Below are 16,472 nucleotides of genomic sequence, written 5' to 3' on the forward strand. Positions count from 1 at the left end.
ATAGTAAGGTTGATCCGAAATCTTGGAGATAGAATGGACAATAGAATGGACAAAATGCAAGAATCAGTTAACAAGGACCTAGAAGAACTAAAGATGAAACAAGCAATGATGAACAACACAATAAATGAAATTAAAAGTACTCTAGATGGGATCAATAGCAGAATAACTGAAGCAGAAGAACGGATAAATGACCTGGAAGATAAAATAGTGGAAATAACTACTGCAGAGAAGAATAAAGAAAAAAGAATGAAAAGAACTGAGGACAGTCTCAGAGACCTCTGGGACAACATTAAATGCACCAACATTCGAATTATAGGGGTTCCAGAAGAAGAAGAGAAAAAGAAAGGGACTGAGAAAATATTTGAAGAGATTATAATTGAAAACTTCCCTAATAGGGGAAAGGAAATAGTTAATCAAGTCCAGGAAGCACAGAGAGTCCCATACAGGATAAATACAAGGAGAAATACGCCAAGACACATATTAATCAAACTGTCAAAAATTAAATACAAAGAAAGCATATTAAAAGCAGCAAGGAAAAAACGACAAATAACACAGAAGGGAATCCCCATAAGGTTAACAGCTGATCTCTCAGCAGAAACCCTACAAGCCAGAAGGGAGTGGCAGGACATACTGAAAGTGATGAAGGAGAAAAACCTGCAGCCAAGACTACTCTACCCAGCAAGGATCTCATTCAGATTTGATGGAGAAATTAAAACCTTTACAGACAAGCAAAAGCTGAGAGAGTTCAGCACCACCAAACCAGCTTTACAACAAATGCTAAAGGATCTTCTCTAGGCAAGAAACACAAGAGAAGGAAAAGACCTATAATAACGAACCCAAAACAATTTAGAAAATGGGAATAGGAACATACATATCAATAATTACCTTAAATGTAAATGGACTAAATGCTCCCACCAAAAGACACAGATTAGCTGAATGGATACAAAAACAAGATCCTTATATATGCTGTCTACAAGAGACCCACTTCAGACCTAGAGACACATACAGACTGAAAGTAAAGGGATGGAAAAAGTATTCCATGCAAATGGAAACCAAAAGAAAGCTGGAGTAGCAATTCTCATATCAGACAAAATAGACTTTAAAATAAGGACTATTAAAAGAGACAAAGAAGGACACTACATAATGATCAAGGGATCGATCCAAGAAGAAGATATAACAATTGTAAATATTTATGCACCCACCATAGGAGCATCTCAATACATAAGGCAAATGCTAACATCCATAAAAGGGGAAATTGACATAACACAGTCATATTAGGGTACTTTAACAACCCACTTTCATCAATGGACAGATCATCCAAAATGAAAATAAATAAGGAAACACAAGCTTTAAATGATACATTAAACAAGATGGACTTAATTGATATTTATAGGACATTCCATCCAAAAACAACAGAATACACATTTTTCTCAAGTGCTCATGGAACATTCTCCAGGTAGATCATATCATAGGTCGCAAATCAAGCCTTGGTAAATTTAAGAAAATTGAAATTGTATCAAGTATCTTTTCTGACCACAACGCCATGAGACTAGATATCAATTACAGGAAAAGATCTGTAAAAAATACAAACACATGGAGGCTAAACAATACACTACTTAATAATGAAGTGATCACTGAAGAAATCAAAGAGGAAATCAAAAAATACCTAGAAACAAATGACAATGGAGACACAACAACCCAAAACCTGTGGGATGCAGCAAAAGCAGTTCTAAGGGGGAAGTTTATAGCAATACAAGCCCACCTTAAGAAGCAGGAAACATCTCGAATAAACAACCTAACCTTGCACCTCAAGCAATTACAGAAAGAAGAATAAAAAAACCCCAAAGCTAGCAGAAGGAAAGAAATCATAAAAATCAGATCAGAAATAAATGAAAAAGAAATGAAGGAAACAATATCAAAGATCAATAAAACTAAAAGCGGTTCTTTGAGAAGATAAACAAAATAGATAAACCACTAGCCAGACTCATCAAGGAAAAAAGGGAGAAGACTCAAATCAATAGAATTAGAAATGAAAAAGGAGAGGTAACAACTGACACTGCAGAAATAAAAGAGATCATGAGAGATTACTACAAGCAACTCTATGCCAATAAAATGGACAACCTGGAAGAAATGGACAAATTCTTAGAAATGCACAACGTGCCAAGACTGAATCAGGAAGAAATAGAAAATATGAACAGACCAATCACAAGCACTGAAATTGAAACTGTGATTAAAAATCTTCCAACAAAGAAAAGCCCAGGACCAGATGGCTTCACAGGCGAATTCTATCAAACATTTAGAGAAGAGCTAACACCTATCCTTCTCAAACTCTTCCAAAATATAGCAGAGGGAGGAACACTCCCAAACTCCTTCTACGAGGCCACCATCACCTTGATACCAAAACCAGACAAGGATGTCACAAAGAAAGAAAACTACAGGCCAATATCACTGATGAACATAGATGCAAAAATCCTCAACAAAATACTAGCACACAGAATCCAACAGCACATTAAAAGGATCATACACCATGATCAAGTGGGGTTTATTCCAGGAATGCAAGGATTCTTCAATATACGCAAATCTATCAATGTGATAAACCATATTAACAAATTGAAGGAGAAAAACCATATGATCATCTCAATAGCTGCAGAGAAAGGTTTTGACAAAATTCAACACCTGCAGAAAGTAGGCATAGAGGGAACTTTCCTCAACATAATAAAGGCCATATATGACAAGCCCACAGCAAACATCATCCTCAATGGTGAAAAACTGAAAGCATTTCCACTAAGATCAGGAACAAGACAAGGTTGCCCACTCTCACCACTCTTATTCAACATAGTTTTGGAAGTTTTAGCCACAGCAATCAGAGAAGAAAAGGAAATAAATGGAATCCAAATCGGAAAAGAAGAAGTAAAGCTGTCACTGTTTGCAGATGACATGATCCTATACATAGAGAACCCTAAAGATGCTACCAGAAAACTACTAGAGCTAATCAATGAATTTGGTAAAGTGGCAGGATACAAAATTAATGCACAGAAATCTCTGGCATTCCTATACACTAATGATGAAAAATCTGAAAGGGAAATCAAGAAAACACTCCCATTTACCATTGCAACAAAAAGAATAAAATATCTAGGAATAAACCTACCTATGGAGACAAAAGACCTGTATGCAGAAAATTATAAGACACTGATGAAAGAAATTAAAAATGATACAAATACATGGAGAGATATACCATGTTCTTGGATTGGAAGAATCAACATTGTGAAAATGACTATACTACCCAAAGCAATCTATAGATTCAATGCAATCCCTATCAAACTACCACTGGCATTTTTCACAGAACTAGAACAAAAAATTTTGCAATTTGTATGGAAACACAAAAGACCCCGAATAGCCAAAGCAATCTTGAGAACGAAAGAAGGAACTGGAGGAATCAGGCTCCCTGACTTCAGACTATACTACAAAGCTACAGTTATCAAGACGGTATGGTACTGGCACAAAAACAGAAAGATAGATCAATGGAACAGGATAGAAAGCCCAGAGATAAACCCATGCACCTATGGACACCTTGTCTTTGATAAAGGTGGCAGTAATGTACGGTGGAGAAAGGACAGCCTCTTCAATAAGTGGTGCTGGGAAAACTGGACAGGTACATGTATAAGTATGAGATTAGATCACTCCCTAACACCATATACAAAAATAAGCTCAAAATGGATTAAAGACCTAAATGTAAGGCCAGAAACTATCAAACTCTTAGAGGAAAACATAGGCAGAACACTCTATGACATAAATCACAGCAAGATCCTTTCTGACCCACTTCCTAGAGTAATTGAAATAAAAACAAAAATAAACAAATGGGACCTAATGAAACTTCAAAGCTTTTGCACAGCAAAGGAAACCATAAACAAGACCAAAAGACAACCCTCAGAATGGGAGGAAATATTTGCAAATGAAGCAACCGACAAAGGATTAATCTCCAAAATTTACAAGCAGCTCATGCAGCTCAATAACAAGAAAACAAACAACCCAATCCAAAAATGGGCAGAATACCTAAATAGACATTTCTCCAAAGAAGATATACAGACTACCAACAAATACATGAAAGAATGCTCAACATCATTAATTATTAGAGAAATGCAAATCAAAACTACAATGAGATATCATCTCACACCAGTCAGAATGGCCATCATCAAAAAATCTAGAAACAATAAATGCTGGAGAGGGTGTGGAGAAAAGGGAACACTCTTGCACTGCTGGTGGGAATTTGAATTGGTTCAGCCACTATGGAGAACAGTATGGAGGTTCCTTAAAATCTACAAATAGAACTACCATATGACCCAGAAATCCCACTACTGGGCATATACCCTGAGAAAACCAAAATTCAAAAAGAGTCATGTACCAAAATGTTCATTGCAGCTCTATTTACAATAGCCCGGAGATGGAAACAACCTAAGTGCCCATCATCGGATGAATGGATAAAGAAGATGTGGCACATATATACAATGGAATATTACTCAGCCATAAAAAGAAACGAAATTGAGCTATTTGTAATGAGGTGGATAGACCTAGAGTCTGTCATACAGAGTGAAGTAAGTCAGAAAGAAAAAGACAAATACCATATGCTAACACATATATATGGAATTTAAGAAAAAAAAATGTCATGAAGAACCTAGGGGTAAAGCAGGAATAAAGACGCAGACCTCCTAGAGAATGGACTTGAGGTTATGGGGAGGGGGAAGGGTGAGCTGTGACAGGGAGAGAGAGAGTCATGGGCATATACACACTAACAAACGTAGTAAGGTAGATAGCTAGTGGGAAGCAGCCGCATGGCACAGGGATATTGGCTCGGTGCTTTGTGACAGCCTGGAGGGGAGGGATAGGGAGGGTGGGAGGGAGGGAGACGCAAGAGGGAAGACATATGGGAACATATGTTTATGTATGACTGATTCACTTTGTTATAAAGCAGAAACTAACACACAATTGTAAAGCAATTATACCCCAATAAAGATGTTAAAAAAAAAAAAAGAACTCTGTTAAGTCCAGTTAGCAAGAGTTTCTCATCCTCCATTCTGATCACCCTCTCTATATAATAGAGTTTCTCATACTCCACAATTCATGAGGTAATATCTGATCAACCTGGCCTATGTTCAGCAATACTGTGAAATTTATATAGCCAGAATTCCTGTTACCCTTCATGTTTCTACTTAGTATTGTAAAATTACTGACCCCCACCAGGCTTCTTGATTATAAATTCCCACTTATCAATGATGTGTTTGTACTTGAGCAAGATTCTATACTGAGGTCTCTTTTCCCTATAACAGTAGTCTTAAATAAATTTGGTTTTCAACTTTATTTTAGCTATGGTTTCTCTTTGACAGTACATATAACATATCACCCCAGACAATAAAATAACTCTTTACTTTGCCTTTTGATTCAAATGTATGAGGATACCACTGTGGCAAAGTGGCAGTCTTAACCAACAGTTCATGCAAATAATTGTTTTGTCTCCTGGTGGAAGCATTTCTTCCTCTGAATCAAAGACCTATAGGTAATCAGAGCATAAAGTCACAGAAACAGGAAGCAAAACTATTGCTAGCAGGTACTAGGGAATATTTTGAGTGGTGCCCCTTGTAGCTCCACTCCTTGAGGTCAGAAGCTGTGAATCCTGGCAATTAAAAAACAAAACAACCGGATATATTGGATGTTGATTCAGAAAATATACAGCCTCCTGGAGAAAATTCCCAAAGCTCTGCAACATATTGCCACCTAGCTGACACCATAACTCAGTTTTCTATATGTCCTTCCACCATTCTGTCAAGCCAGATGTTTCAAGATGGTAGGAAACATGGTGAGACCAGTAAATTACTTGAGCATGGGACAACTGTACTTCTTTTGCTGTGAAATGAGGTAATTAGCCCCAAGGAATGCTGTGTGGAATACCATGAATACCAGTGGAATACCAGTGGATAAAGCATTCTAAAACACCATGGGTGTTAGTTTTGGTAGAAGCATTGCTTGCATGTAAGACAAATCAGTATGCAGAGTAAATGTGTATCCCAGAAAGGACAAAATGCTATTACTTTCATTATGGAAGTAGCCCAGTGTAATCAACCTGTCACCAGGTAGCTGGTTAAACACCCTGGGAAAAGATGCCATATCAGAAACTGCTACTCTTCACTGCTGGCAGATTGAACACTTCAACTTGTTGAGTGAAAGTCCATATTTCTGAGCCCATGCAAAATCTCCATTACGGCCATTTTTTCATAAGGCCTTTAGGCAGTGACAGTCAGAAAGAGGCTGACATATCCGCGGAACATATGATTCTATGCACTTGATTATTGAAATTCCCCTCTCTGTCATCATCCTTTATTGAGCATTCACTTGGGCACAAATATATTCATGATTTTTTTAACCCAATGAGAGGGGTAGGTATATCGACTTGCCTCTTCCCCAAAGTGAATTGTCACCAATTCTCCAACCATGTTCCCCTCAAGTCCCTTGCCATCAATCCAAAGCATTGACCACATTCCATGAATAAACATATAATTCCATGCTGGTCATTTATTCTTCCAAGCAATTTTAAAAATCAGGTGCATTTTATAAATTTCAGTTCACTGACATGATTTCCCTTCATTACAGTCCCTTAAGGGGTATAGTGCTTCAGCTCTCTACCCTCTGTGGTGACTGCATATAATCCAGAACCATCTGTACACCAGGCTAACTTTTTTCTTCCTCTTTCAATTGATCTTAAAGAGCTCCCCTTAAGACTATAGATACGGGCTTGGAGTGAGAAGGCAATGTAGCAGGAATAAACTGTAGGCATTTCTGACATTTTTTATGTAACCTATTTGTGCCTTTAGGGCCTGACCATATGCAATCATGTATACATCACTTCTGATTTATAATGGGGTATTAATGTGCACTCCCATCTTTAAGGCTTGGTAGGTCAGAAAATATGCAGCTCATGATTAGCAGCTCATGTAACATAATAACTTGGTAACCCATGGTCAAGCATTCAATATCTGCTAAGACCCAGTGGCTGACTAAGATTTGTTTTCAAAAAGAGACTAGTTATCTGCAAATAATAACAAGACTTGCTCCAAAATCCTAAATTTGTGATTCAACTATAGGGTCTGCCAAGGTTCCAAACAGCACTTCTATCTGTCAATAAAATTTCAGAAATCATAGGGGTTTGAAATACACAGCCCAGGTGACAGAGCAGCTTGAACCACAGCCTGGACTTGTTGCAGAGCCTTCTCTCTTTCTGAGCCTCACTCAAACCTAGCAGATTTTCAAGTTACTCCATAAAAAAGCCAGGATAATGCACACAGATGAGGAATATGTTGCTTCCAAAATCCAAAGAAGTACAACAGGTGTTGTGTCTCTCTCTGTCTGCACAAGGGGCCAGATGTAACAATCAATTTTTCACTTTGAAAGGGATATATGGAAATACCCCACACCTAGGACCCTAGAAATTTCTCTTAGGTAGAATAGCATTGAACTTCAGTTTAATTTGTTTCTCACCCTCACATGCAAATGTCTTACTTAAAAGTCCAGGATAGTTGCTATTCTCACTCACTAGGTTCATTCAGCATGATGTCAACCATATAATGGACCAGTATAATATCTCATGAAAGGAAAAGGTGATCAGGCTCCCTGAAAACTAAATTTTGACATAGGGCTGGAGAGTTGATACACCCTGAATGTAGGGCAGTAAAGGTGTATTGCTAGTCTCGCCACCTGAAAGAAAACTGCTTCTGGTGGGCCTACATGCAGGTATGGATAAAAAGGCAGGTCTCAGATCAATAGCTTCTTACTGAATAGTAGAGGATGTGTGAATTTTCACAAACACTGAAATCACATCTAGTATAACAACTAAAGTATGTCTACTGGTTAAGATTTTCTTAATCCACTGCTATTCTGCAATATACATATACTTCTGCACAGGCCAAACAGAAGAGTTTGGGGAGATAAAGGGGGAATCATCTTTCAAGTCATTGATGGTGGTCCAAATTTTGTGATTTCTCCAGGAATGCAGTATTGGCTTTGATTAACGTTAGTAGATAAAGTCAGTTAAAATTGTTTCTATATGGCACTTTGCATCATAACAGCCATCATCCCACAGATTAGGGACCAAATTAAGGGATTCTGCCAGCTTCTACATATCACTTTTGCTCTAATGAATTCCATATCTGGGAAATAACCACAGGATGGGCTAGGAGAACCTCCAGGTTCATTGTATATGGACATTGCTTAAACTTAATTGATTGTCTGAGCTCCCCAAGTCCCCTCCTCTGACAGGAAGGTCATGGTGTTTGTTTTGAGTCTCCTGGAAACAATGTCATATCAGAGCCAGTGCCTAAGTAATCCCTGAAATATGTGATTATATCCTTTACCCCAATGCACTATTACCCTGGTAAAAGCCCATATGTCTCATTGGATAAAGCTAACAAAAAGATTAACACTATAATTTTTGTCAGTGACATGGGGGCTTCCTTCAAGGGGACATGGTCAACCCTTCATTCAAGGGGTTCTGGGTCTGTAAGCTTGCTCAAGTCAGGGAATTGATTAAGGGCCTGTGGCTCTGTAGTTTTATAATTCAAACTAGACTTTTTTTCACTTGACCTAGAACTTTTCCTCCTATACATATATGGTAAGATGTTAGATTTTCTAACTCTTTCTAGGAAAAAAATGGCATGAGTCTCTGCCTGTCACAATATTCTGAGTGTTGCTTCATATCTGTTATCCATTACAGTAACTACACCTACATTGCCTTTAGTGTTTGAGCTACACCACCTGGGATCCAATTACTTCAACTGCATTTGATTTCCAATTAAGTGTCCGTGATTCCCACTGTAAGTTCTGGTCTACAGAGAAGAGAAATAATAAAGCTTATCAAAGAAACAAGGCTGCTCTTTCAAATGTATTTATTGATGTATTGGTGAAAGGTTGTTTTCTGGACCCTCCCAGTGTGAATAAGTAAGTCTTAAATGACAAATACACTCCAACATTCCAGTGTCCTTTAGCTTTTGAGTATCTTCCTCCACATTAAACCAAGAGATTGGATGTGTCCATTTAATAATTGTTAGCCAAATTTTTATGTATATTTTAATTAACCACCTCAGCAAACTGTTAGAGCCCTTTTCAAGGAACTGAGTTGCAACATTAAATGCTGAATTTTTGCCTCATGGGCCCAAATCAATAAACTTAGCTGATCCAATTTTATGTTTCTTCCACACTCTTAATATACATTCCAACAGCACATTAAAAGGATCATACACCATGATCAAGTGGAATTTATCCAAGGGATGCAAGGATTCTTCAATATATGCATATCAACCAAGGTGATGCACCATATTAACAAATTGAAGAATAAAAACCATATGATCATCTCAATAGATGCAGAAAAAGCTTTTGATGAAATTCAACACTGATTTATGATAAATACTCTCCAGGGTGTGGACATAGAGGGAACCTACCTCAACATAATAAAAGCCATATATGACAAACCCACAGCAAACATCATTCTCAATGGTGAAAAACTGAATGCATTTCCTCTAACATCAGGAACAAGACAAGGATGTCCACTCTCACCACTATTACTCAATATAATTTTGGAAGTCCTAGCCATGGCAATCAGAGAAGAAAAAGAAATAAAATGAGTACAAATTTTAAAAGAAGAAGTAAAATTGTCACTGTTTGTAGATGACATGATACTATACATAGAGAATCCTAAACATGCCACCAGAAAACTACTAGAGCTAATCAATGAATTTGGTAAATTTGCTGGATACAAAATTGATGCACAGAAATCTCTTGCATTCCTATACACTAATGATGAAAACTCTGAAAGTGAAATTAAGGAAATACTCCCATTTACCATTGCAACAAAAAGAATAAAATACCTAGGAATAAGGGAGACAAAAGACCTGTATGCAGAAAACTATAAGATGCTGTTGAAAGAAACTAAACATGATACCAACAGATGGAGAGATATACCATGTTCTTGGAATGGAAGGATCAATATTGTGAATATGACTATACTACCTAAAGCAATCTACAGGTTCAATGCAATCCCTATCAAATTACCAATGGCATTTTTTAAAGAACTAGAACAAAAAATCTTAAAATATTTATGGAGACACAAAAGACCCCAAATTGCCAAAGCAGTCTTCAGGGAAAAAAAAGGAGCTGGAGAAATCAGACTCCCTGACCTCAGAGTATATTACAAAGCTACAGTAATCAAGACCATATGGTACTGACACAAAATCAGAAATATAGATCAATGAAACAGTATAGAAATTCCAGAGATAAACCCATACACCTATGGTCAACTAATCTATGACAAAGGAGGCAAGGATATACAATGGAGAAAAGACAGTCTCTTCTATAAGTGGTGCTGGGAAAACTGGACAGCTACATGTAAAAGAATGAAATTAGAACACTCCTTAACGTCATACTTAAAAATAAACTCAAAATGGATTAGAAACCCAAATGTAAGACCGGACATCATAAAACTCCTAGAGGAAAACATAGGAAGAACACTCTTTGACATAAATCACAGCAAGATCTTTTTTGATCCACCTCCTAGAGTAATGGAAATAAAAACAAAAGTAAACAAATGGGACCTAATGAAACTGAAAAGCTTTTGCAAAGCAAAGGAAACTACAAACAGGACGAAAAGACAACCCTCAGAATTGGAAAAAAAATATTTGCAAACGAATCAATGAACAAAGGATTAATCCCCAAAATATATAAACAGCTCATGCACCTCAATATTAAGAAAGCAAACAACTCATTCCAAAAATGGGCAGAAGACCTAAATAGACATTTCTCCAAAGAAGACATACAGATGGCCAAGAAGCACATGAAAAGCTGCTCAACATCACTAATTATTAGAGAAATGCAAATCAAAACTACAAAGAGGTATCACCTCACACCAGTTAGAATGGGCATCATCAGAAAATCTACCAACAACAAATGCTGGAGAGGGTGTGGAGAAAAGGGAGCCCTCTTGCACTGTTGGTAAGAATGTAAATTGTTACAGGCACTATGGAGAACAGTATGGAGGTTCCTTAAAAACCTAAAAATAGAATTACCATATGACACAGCAATCCCACTACTGGGTATATACCCAGAGAAAACCATAATTCAAAAAGACACATGCAACCCAATGTTCATTGCAACACTAGTTACAATAGCCAAGTCATGAAAGCAACCTAGATGCCCATCAACAGACGAATGGATAAAGAAGTTATGGTACCTATATACAATGGAATATTACTCAGCCATAAAAAGGAACAAAATTGGGTCATTTGTAGAGACGTGGATGAATCTAGAGACTGTCATACAGAGTGAAGTAAGTCATAAAGGGAAAAACAAATATCACATATTAATGCATATATGTGGAACCTAGAAAAATGGTACAGATGAACCGGTTTGCAGGGCAGAAATTGAGACACAGATGTAGAGAACAAATGTATGGACACCAAGGGGGGAAAGCAGCAGGGGTTGGGGGTGATGGTGTGATGAATTGGGAGATTGGGATTGACATGTATACACTGATGTGTGTAAAATGGATGAGTAATAAGAACCTGCTGTATAAAAAAATAAATAAAATAAAATTCAAAAAGAAAGAGAAAAAGACAAATATTATATTTTTGACTTACATTAGAAATCTAAAAAAAAAACAGATGAACAAACATAGCAAGACAACAAACTCAGAGAATGGACTGCTGGTTGTCAGGGGAGAGAGGGGTGTGTGGAGGGCCAAAATGGATAAAGGAGTAAAGGGGATTAAGACTAACAAACTACTAGGTTTTATAGAAAAATTAAAGGGATATAATATACAACAAAGGCAATATAACCAATATTTTATAATAAATTTATATGAAGTATAATCTATAAAAATATCAAATTATTCAGATGTACACCTGAAATTAATATAATATTTAAGTCAATTATACTTTAATAAAAAAATAAAAAGCTACAATATTTGACCAACTATCTGAACTTCACATAACCCACTCAAGTTGACACATAAAACTAACCATCAAAATCCAGCCCTCGTCATATTGATCCTACATGTATCACCTTCAACTATACTTAATCTTCAAATAATGAGGTCTTAATTGTGACTAACCTTGATTGAAGAATCCTGCATACCACCAAAAACACACTAACCTCTTTCCCAGAAGAGAATGTAAAATCCTTGAATGATGTTTACTAGTCTCCTTGATACCTCGTAAGAAATAGTATGATGAAAAATTAACAATAATTAAATACCATGATATAAAGTCAGTATGTCTTACATTACATTATAAGGGAAAAAAGAGAGGATAAAAAACAGAGGTATTCAAGTGTAAAATAGATAGATAGTGAGAAGCAGCCACATAGCACAGGGAGATCAGCTCCGTGCTTTGTGACCACTTAGAGGGGTGGGATATGGAGGATGGGAGGGAGACGCAAGAGGGAGGGGATATGGGGATATATGTATATGTATAGCTGATTCACTTTGTTATACAGCAGCAACTAACACAACAGTGTAAACAATTATACTCCAATAAAGATGTTAAAAAATGTATTTGTTAATATATGTATATATGCATTCAAATGTATTCAAAATAAGGAGGAAGCACTTATGACAATTCCAGCCCTCTTTTATAACTGGTTACATGGTATTAGGTGATATTTATAACTACATTCTGTTACTACCCTAAGATATTATCTTTGCTTGAGCAAGCATCTCAGCATGTCTTGGTTCTTTATCTTGCAATGTAACCCCAAAATTCATTCCCGAAGAGTCTGCACCATTACTAGTCTTGCATGGATTGGTTTGTGTAATTTTCCGTTGACCTTAATCGCAGGGGATAATAATAAAAAGAAAAACCCTAGGGGATATCCTGTAATTCAGATATACTCTTCCTTGGTTTTATTGTTGATTATTTGTGCAATTTCCCTTTGGCAGTGACACAGATTCTTTATTTCTCCAAATATTTGTCAGGCTCCTGAACATTCTCCAATGCCTATCTGTGCATTTCCTTGTAAAATCCTTAACAAGAACCAAGATTAGTCAGTTTATCAATGGTTTCTCATCCTCCTCATCTGATCACCCTTGATATCTAATTAGGTTTTTCACCCTCCACCTTTAATCAAGTGATCTCTGATCCACTGGTAACTCTGTCAGGTCAGTTTAGCCAGAATACCCCTCAGCTCTCATGTTTGTTTTAGTACCCTTCAAACTAGTGAGTACCATCAGGATCCTTGGGTATAAATTACCATATGCCCATGCTGTATTTGGATTTAAACCTATTTCTATATTGAAATCTCTTTTCTGTCATTGCAATATTTGTGAAGCAAATCTGTTTCCCCCCCACCTTTAAATTTTTGTTTTCTTTTTTTTTTGACAGTTATAATGCCACAAATTGGATATATCAGATTCTTCTTTTAGCCTAAGAGTCCTCACTGTGAACTCAGAACTTCAAAGTGTGTACCTTTGAAGCTGTTGTTTTCACTCCTGATGGATCAGGAATCCTTTGATGAGTCCAACTCCTAATATTGTTCCAGTTAAATGGTCCCTGAAGCTGGTATGGTCAGATTTTAATTTATAAGATTTTTGAGTATACTCTAGAAGATAGGTTGGAGTTTCAGACAACAAGAGACAGGTTGTAGTCCAGTGTTCCTCTCTAAGAAGCTGGATTACAGTCTTAGACAAGAATAAGATGTGTTAGAATTCCATGTTTCTCTGTTCATAAGTGTATAATACCACTAATTAAGAGCATAGATGCTGTTTCTTTCAAGATGGCGGAGGAGTAGGAGGATGTGGAGTTCATCTCTCCCCACAAACACATCAAGAATACATCTACAAATGGAAAAATTCTCACAGATCACCTACTGAACACTAGCGGAGGACCTCGGACAGCTAAACGGACAAGAAAGATCCCCACATAACTGGGTAGGATGAAAGAAAAAAGGGAAAAGGAAGAGGAGAGGAAGTAGAATGGGACCTGCAATCCTGGTGGGGAGCTAAAGCTAAGGAGAAGTTCCCACATCTGGGGAAGCCTCCTCACTGGTGGGGAGATCAGCTGGGACAGAAGGGGAACATCAGGGACTTGGAGGAGAGCCCAGAAACTGATCTGTGGCAGGGAGGACAGAGTGAGACATACACAGATGGTCCGTGCTACAGCCCTGTGTGCCCCAGCCTAAGACAGGTGTCCACCGGTGTGGACAGGGGCTGGGTGCTCAAAAGAGGGGTTTTGAGAGCAGACCCAGGAAGGGGACTGCTATTGACTGTGAGGAGACAGCCTGAGAGGATGGTAGTGAGGACCTCTGCAACTGGGAATGCTTGTGGAGGAAGCGCAGACCACCACAGAGGCAAAGTGTCATTGTTGAGTGACATTCAAAGGGGAGGGCTGCCATTGCAGCCTCTCTCCTCACGCACTGGCCCCTGCCTCCATGGGCACTAGGGAAGTCTCCCACCAGAGCCAGATCACACACCGCTGCCAGCATCTCTTCCACACTCCCCCTTCCCCGCCTGGGTAATCTGTTCACCCCGATCCCCCAGTCACCACATGACAGGCTCATGCATTCCAATTGTTACCCCAGCACACTCCCACCTGGATGGTTGCTTGCCCTGTTCATCACCCTGGCTCCTTCCTGCCTGATGGGCTCCTGTGTTCTGGCAAACTCTGGAGAAGATTCCAGTGGAAGGAACACATGCAGAGTTGGGGCTGAAACCACAGCTGAGCCCCAGGGGCCATGTGACTAAGGAAGAAGAGTTTAAGTCTCTCCCAGCAGCTGCACAAAATGCAGACTTACATTTCCATTGACAGCTTCCTAAATTCAGTAACTGCAAAACATCTGAAAGGACAAGTGCTCCTGCAGCTTGGATGGGTCTCGCTTTAGCAGCTGTGGGCTTTGTGGGCTATACACATGGTGGTGGGGCCAGGACAGAGTCTGAGCTACCCCTATAGCTCCCACAGTGGGTCCAGGTGCACAACACTGCAGTAGGACCTGACCTCAGTGGATCTGCACTAGTGACCTAGTGAAAAAAACACCTGAGAACCACCAGGGCCAATTTCCAGCATACCTATAGTTAAGGTGGGACTGAGAGCAGTGCAAACAGCAGTGTATTTTGTAAGCCCACACAACAGGCAAAAGAGGACAAAATGGAGCACATTCACAGGTGAACAGCTCCAGAGGAGGAATAGTCAGTGGTTTCTCACCCAGTGAGAGTGCTCCAATCCCACCTACCTCACACAGCATGTCAGAAACACTGCTAAGAAACAGATCTGGGCCAGTACCATACTGTCTTGATTACTGTAGCTTTGTAGTATAGTCAGAAGTCTGGGAGCCTGATTCCTCCAGCTCCATTTTTCTTTCTCAAGATTGCTTTGGCTATTGAGCGTCAGGAATAAATATGCAGACCTACTAGAGAATGGACTTGAGGACACAGGGTGGGGGGAGTGTAAGCTGGGACAAAGTGAGTGGTAGTGTATATATGGTCATATATACATTACCATATGTAAAATAGATAACTAGTGGGAAGCAGTTGCATAGCACAGGGAGATCAGCTCGTTGCTTTGTAAGCAGCTAGAAAGGTGGGATAGGGAGGGTGGGGGAGGGAGGGAGATGCAAGAGAGAAGAGATATGGAGATATATGTATATGTATAACTGATTCACTTTGTTATAAAGCAGAAACTAACACATCATTGTAAAGCAATTATACCCCAATTAAAATGTTAAAAAAAAGAGAAAAAAAAGAAACAGATCTGAGGACATCTACTCCAACAACTATGGAGCACACCATGCTCCTGATAGTGCAGTGAAAGCCACAGAGCAAAGGGGAGGCCCGGAACAATATCCAGGGAAGGCTCTGGTTACTACAACAACAACTAAACCCCCAATCAGGGGGAAAATGGTACAAGCCTCTGGACCAACCTCAACTACCAGGGACCAGACACCAGAAGCAAGAGGAAATACGATCCTGCAGCCTGTGGAAAGGAGACCACAAGCACAGTACATTTGACAAAATGAAAAGACAAAGAAATATCTTGCAGGTGAAGGAGCAAGATAAAAGCTTACAAGAAAAACCGAATGAAGAGGAGGTAAGCAATCTACCTGAAAAAGAATTCAGAGTAATGATAGTAAATGTGATCCAAGATCTCGAAAAAGAATGGAGGCATGGATTGAGAGATACAAGAAAAGTTTAGCAAAGACATAGAAGAAAAAAAGAACAAACAAACAGAGATGAACAATACAACAACTGAAATAAAAAATATACTAGAAGGGATCAAAAGCAGAATACTGAGGCAGAAGAATGGATAAGTGACCTGGAGACAGAATGGTGGAAATCTCTGCCATGGAACAGAATAAATTAAAAAGAATGAAAAGAAATGAGGACAGTCTCAGAGATCTCTGGGACAACATTAAATGCACCCGCATTCAAACTATAGGGGTCCCAGAAGAAG

The sequence above is a fragment of the Leucopleurus acutus genome, assembly GCF_964270905.1.
Source record: "Leucopleurus acutus genome assembly, chromosome: 1".
Classification (NCBI taxonomy): Eukaryota; Metazoa; Chordata; class Mammalia; order Artiodactyla; family Delphinidae; genus Leucopleurus; species Leucopleurus acutus.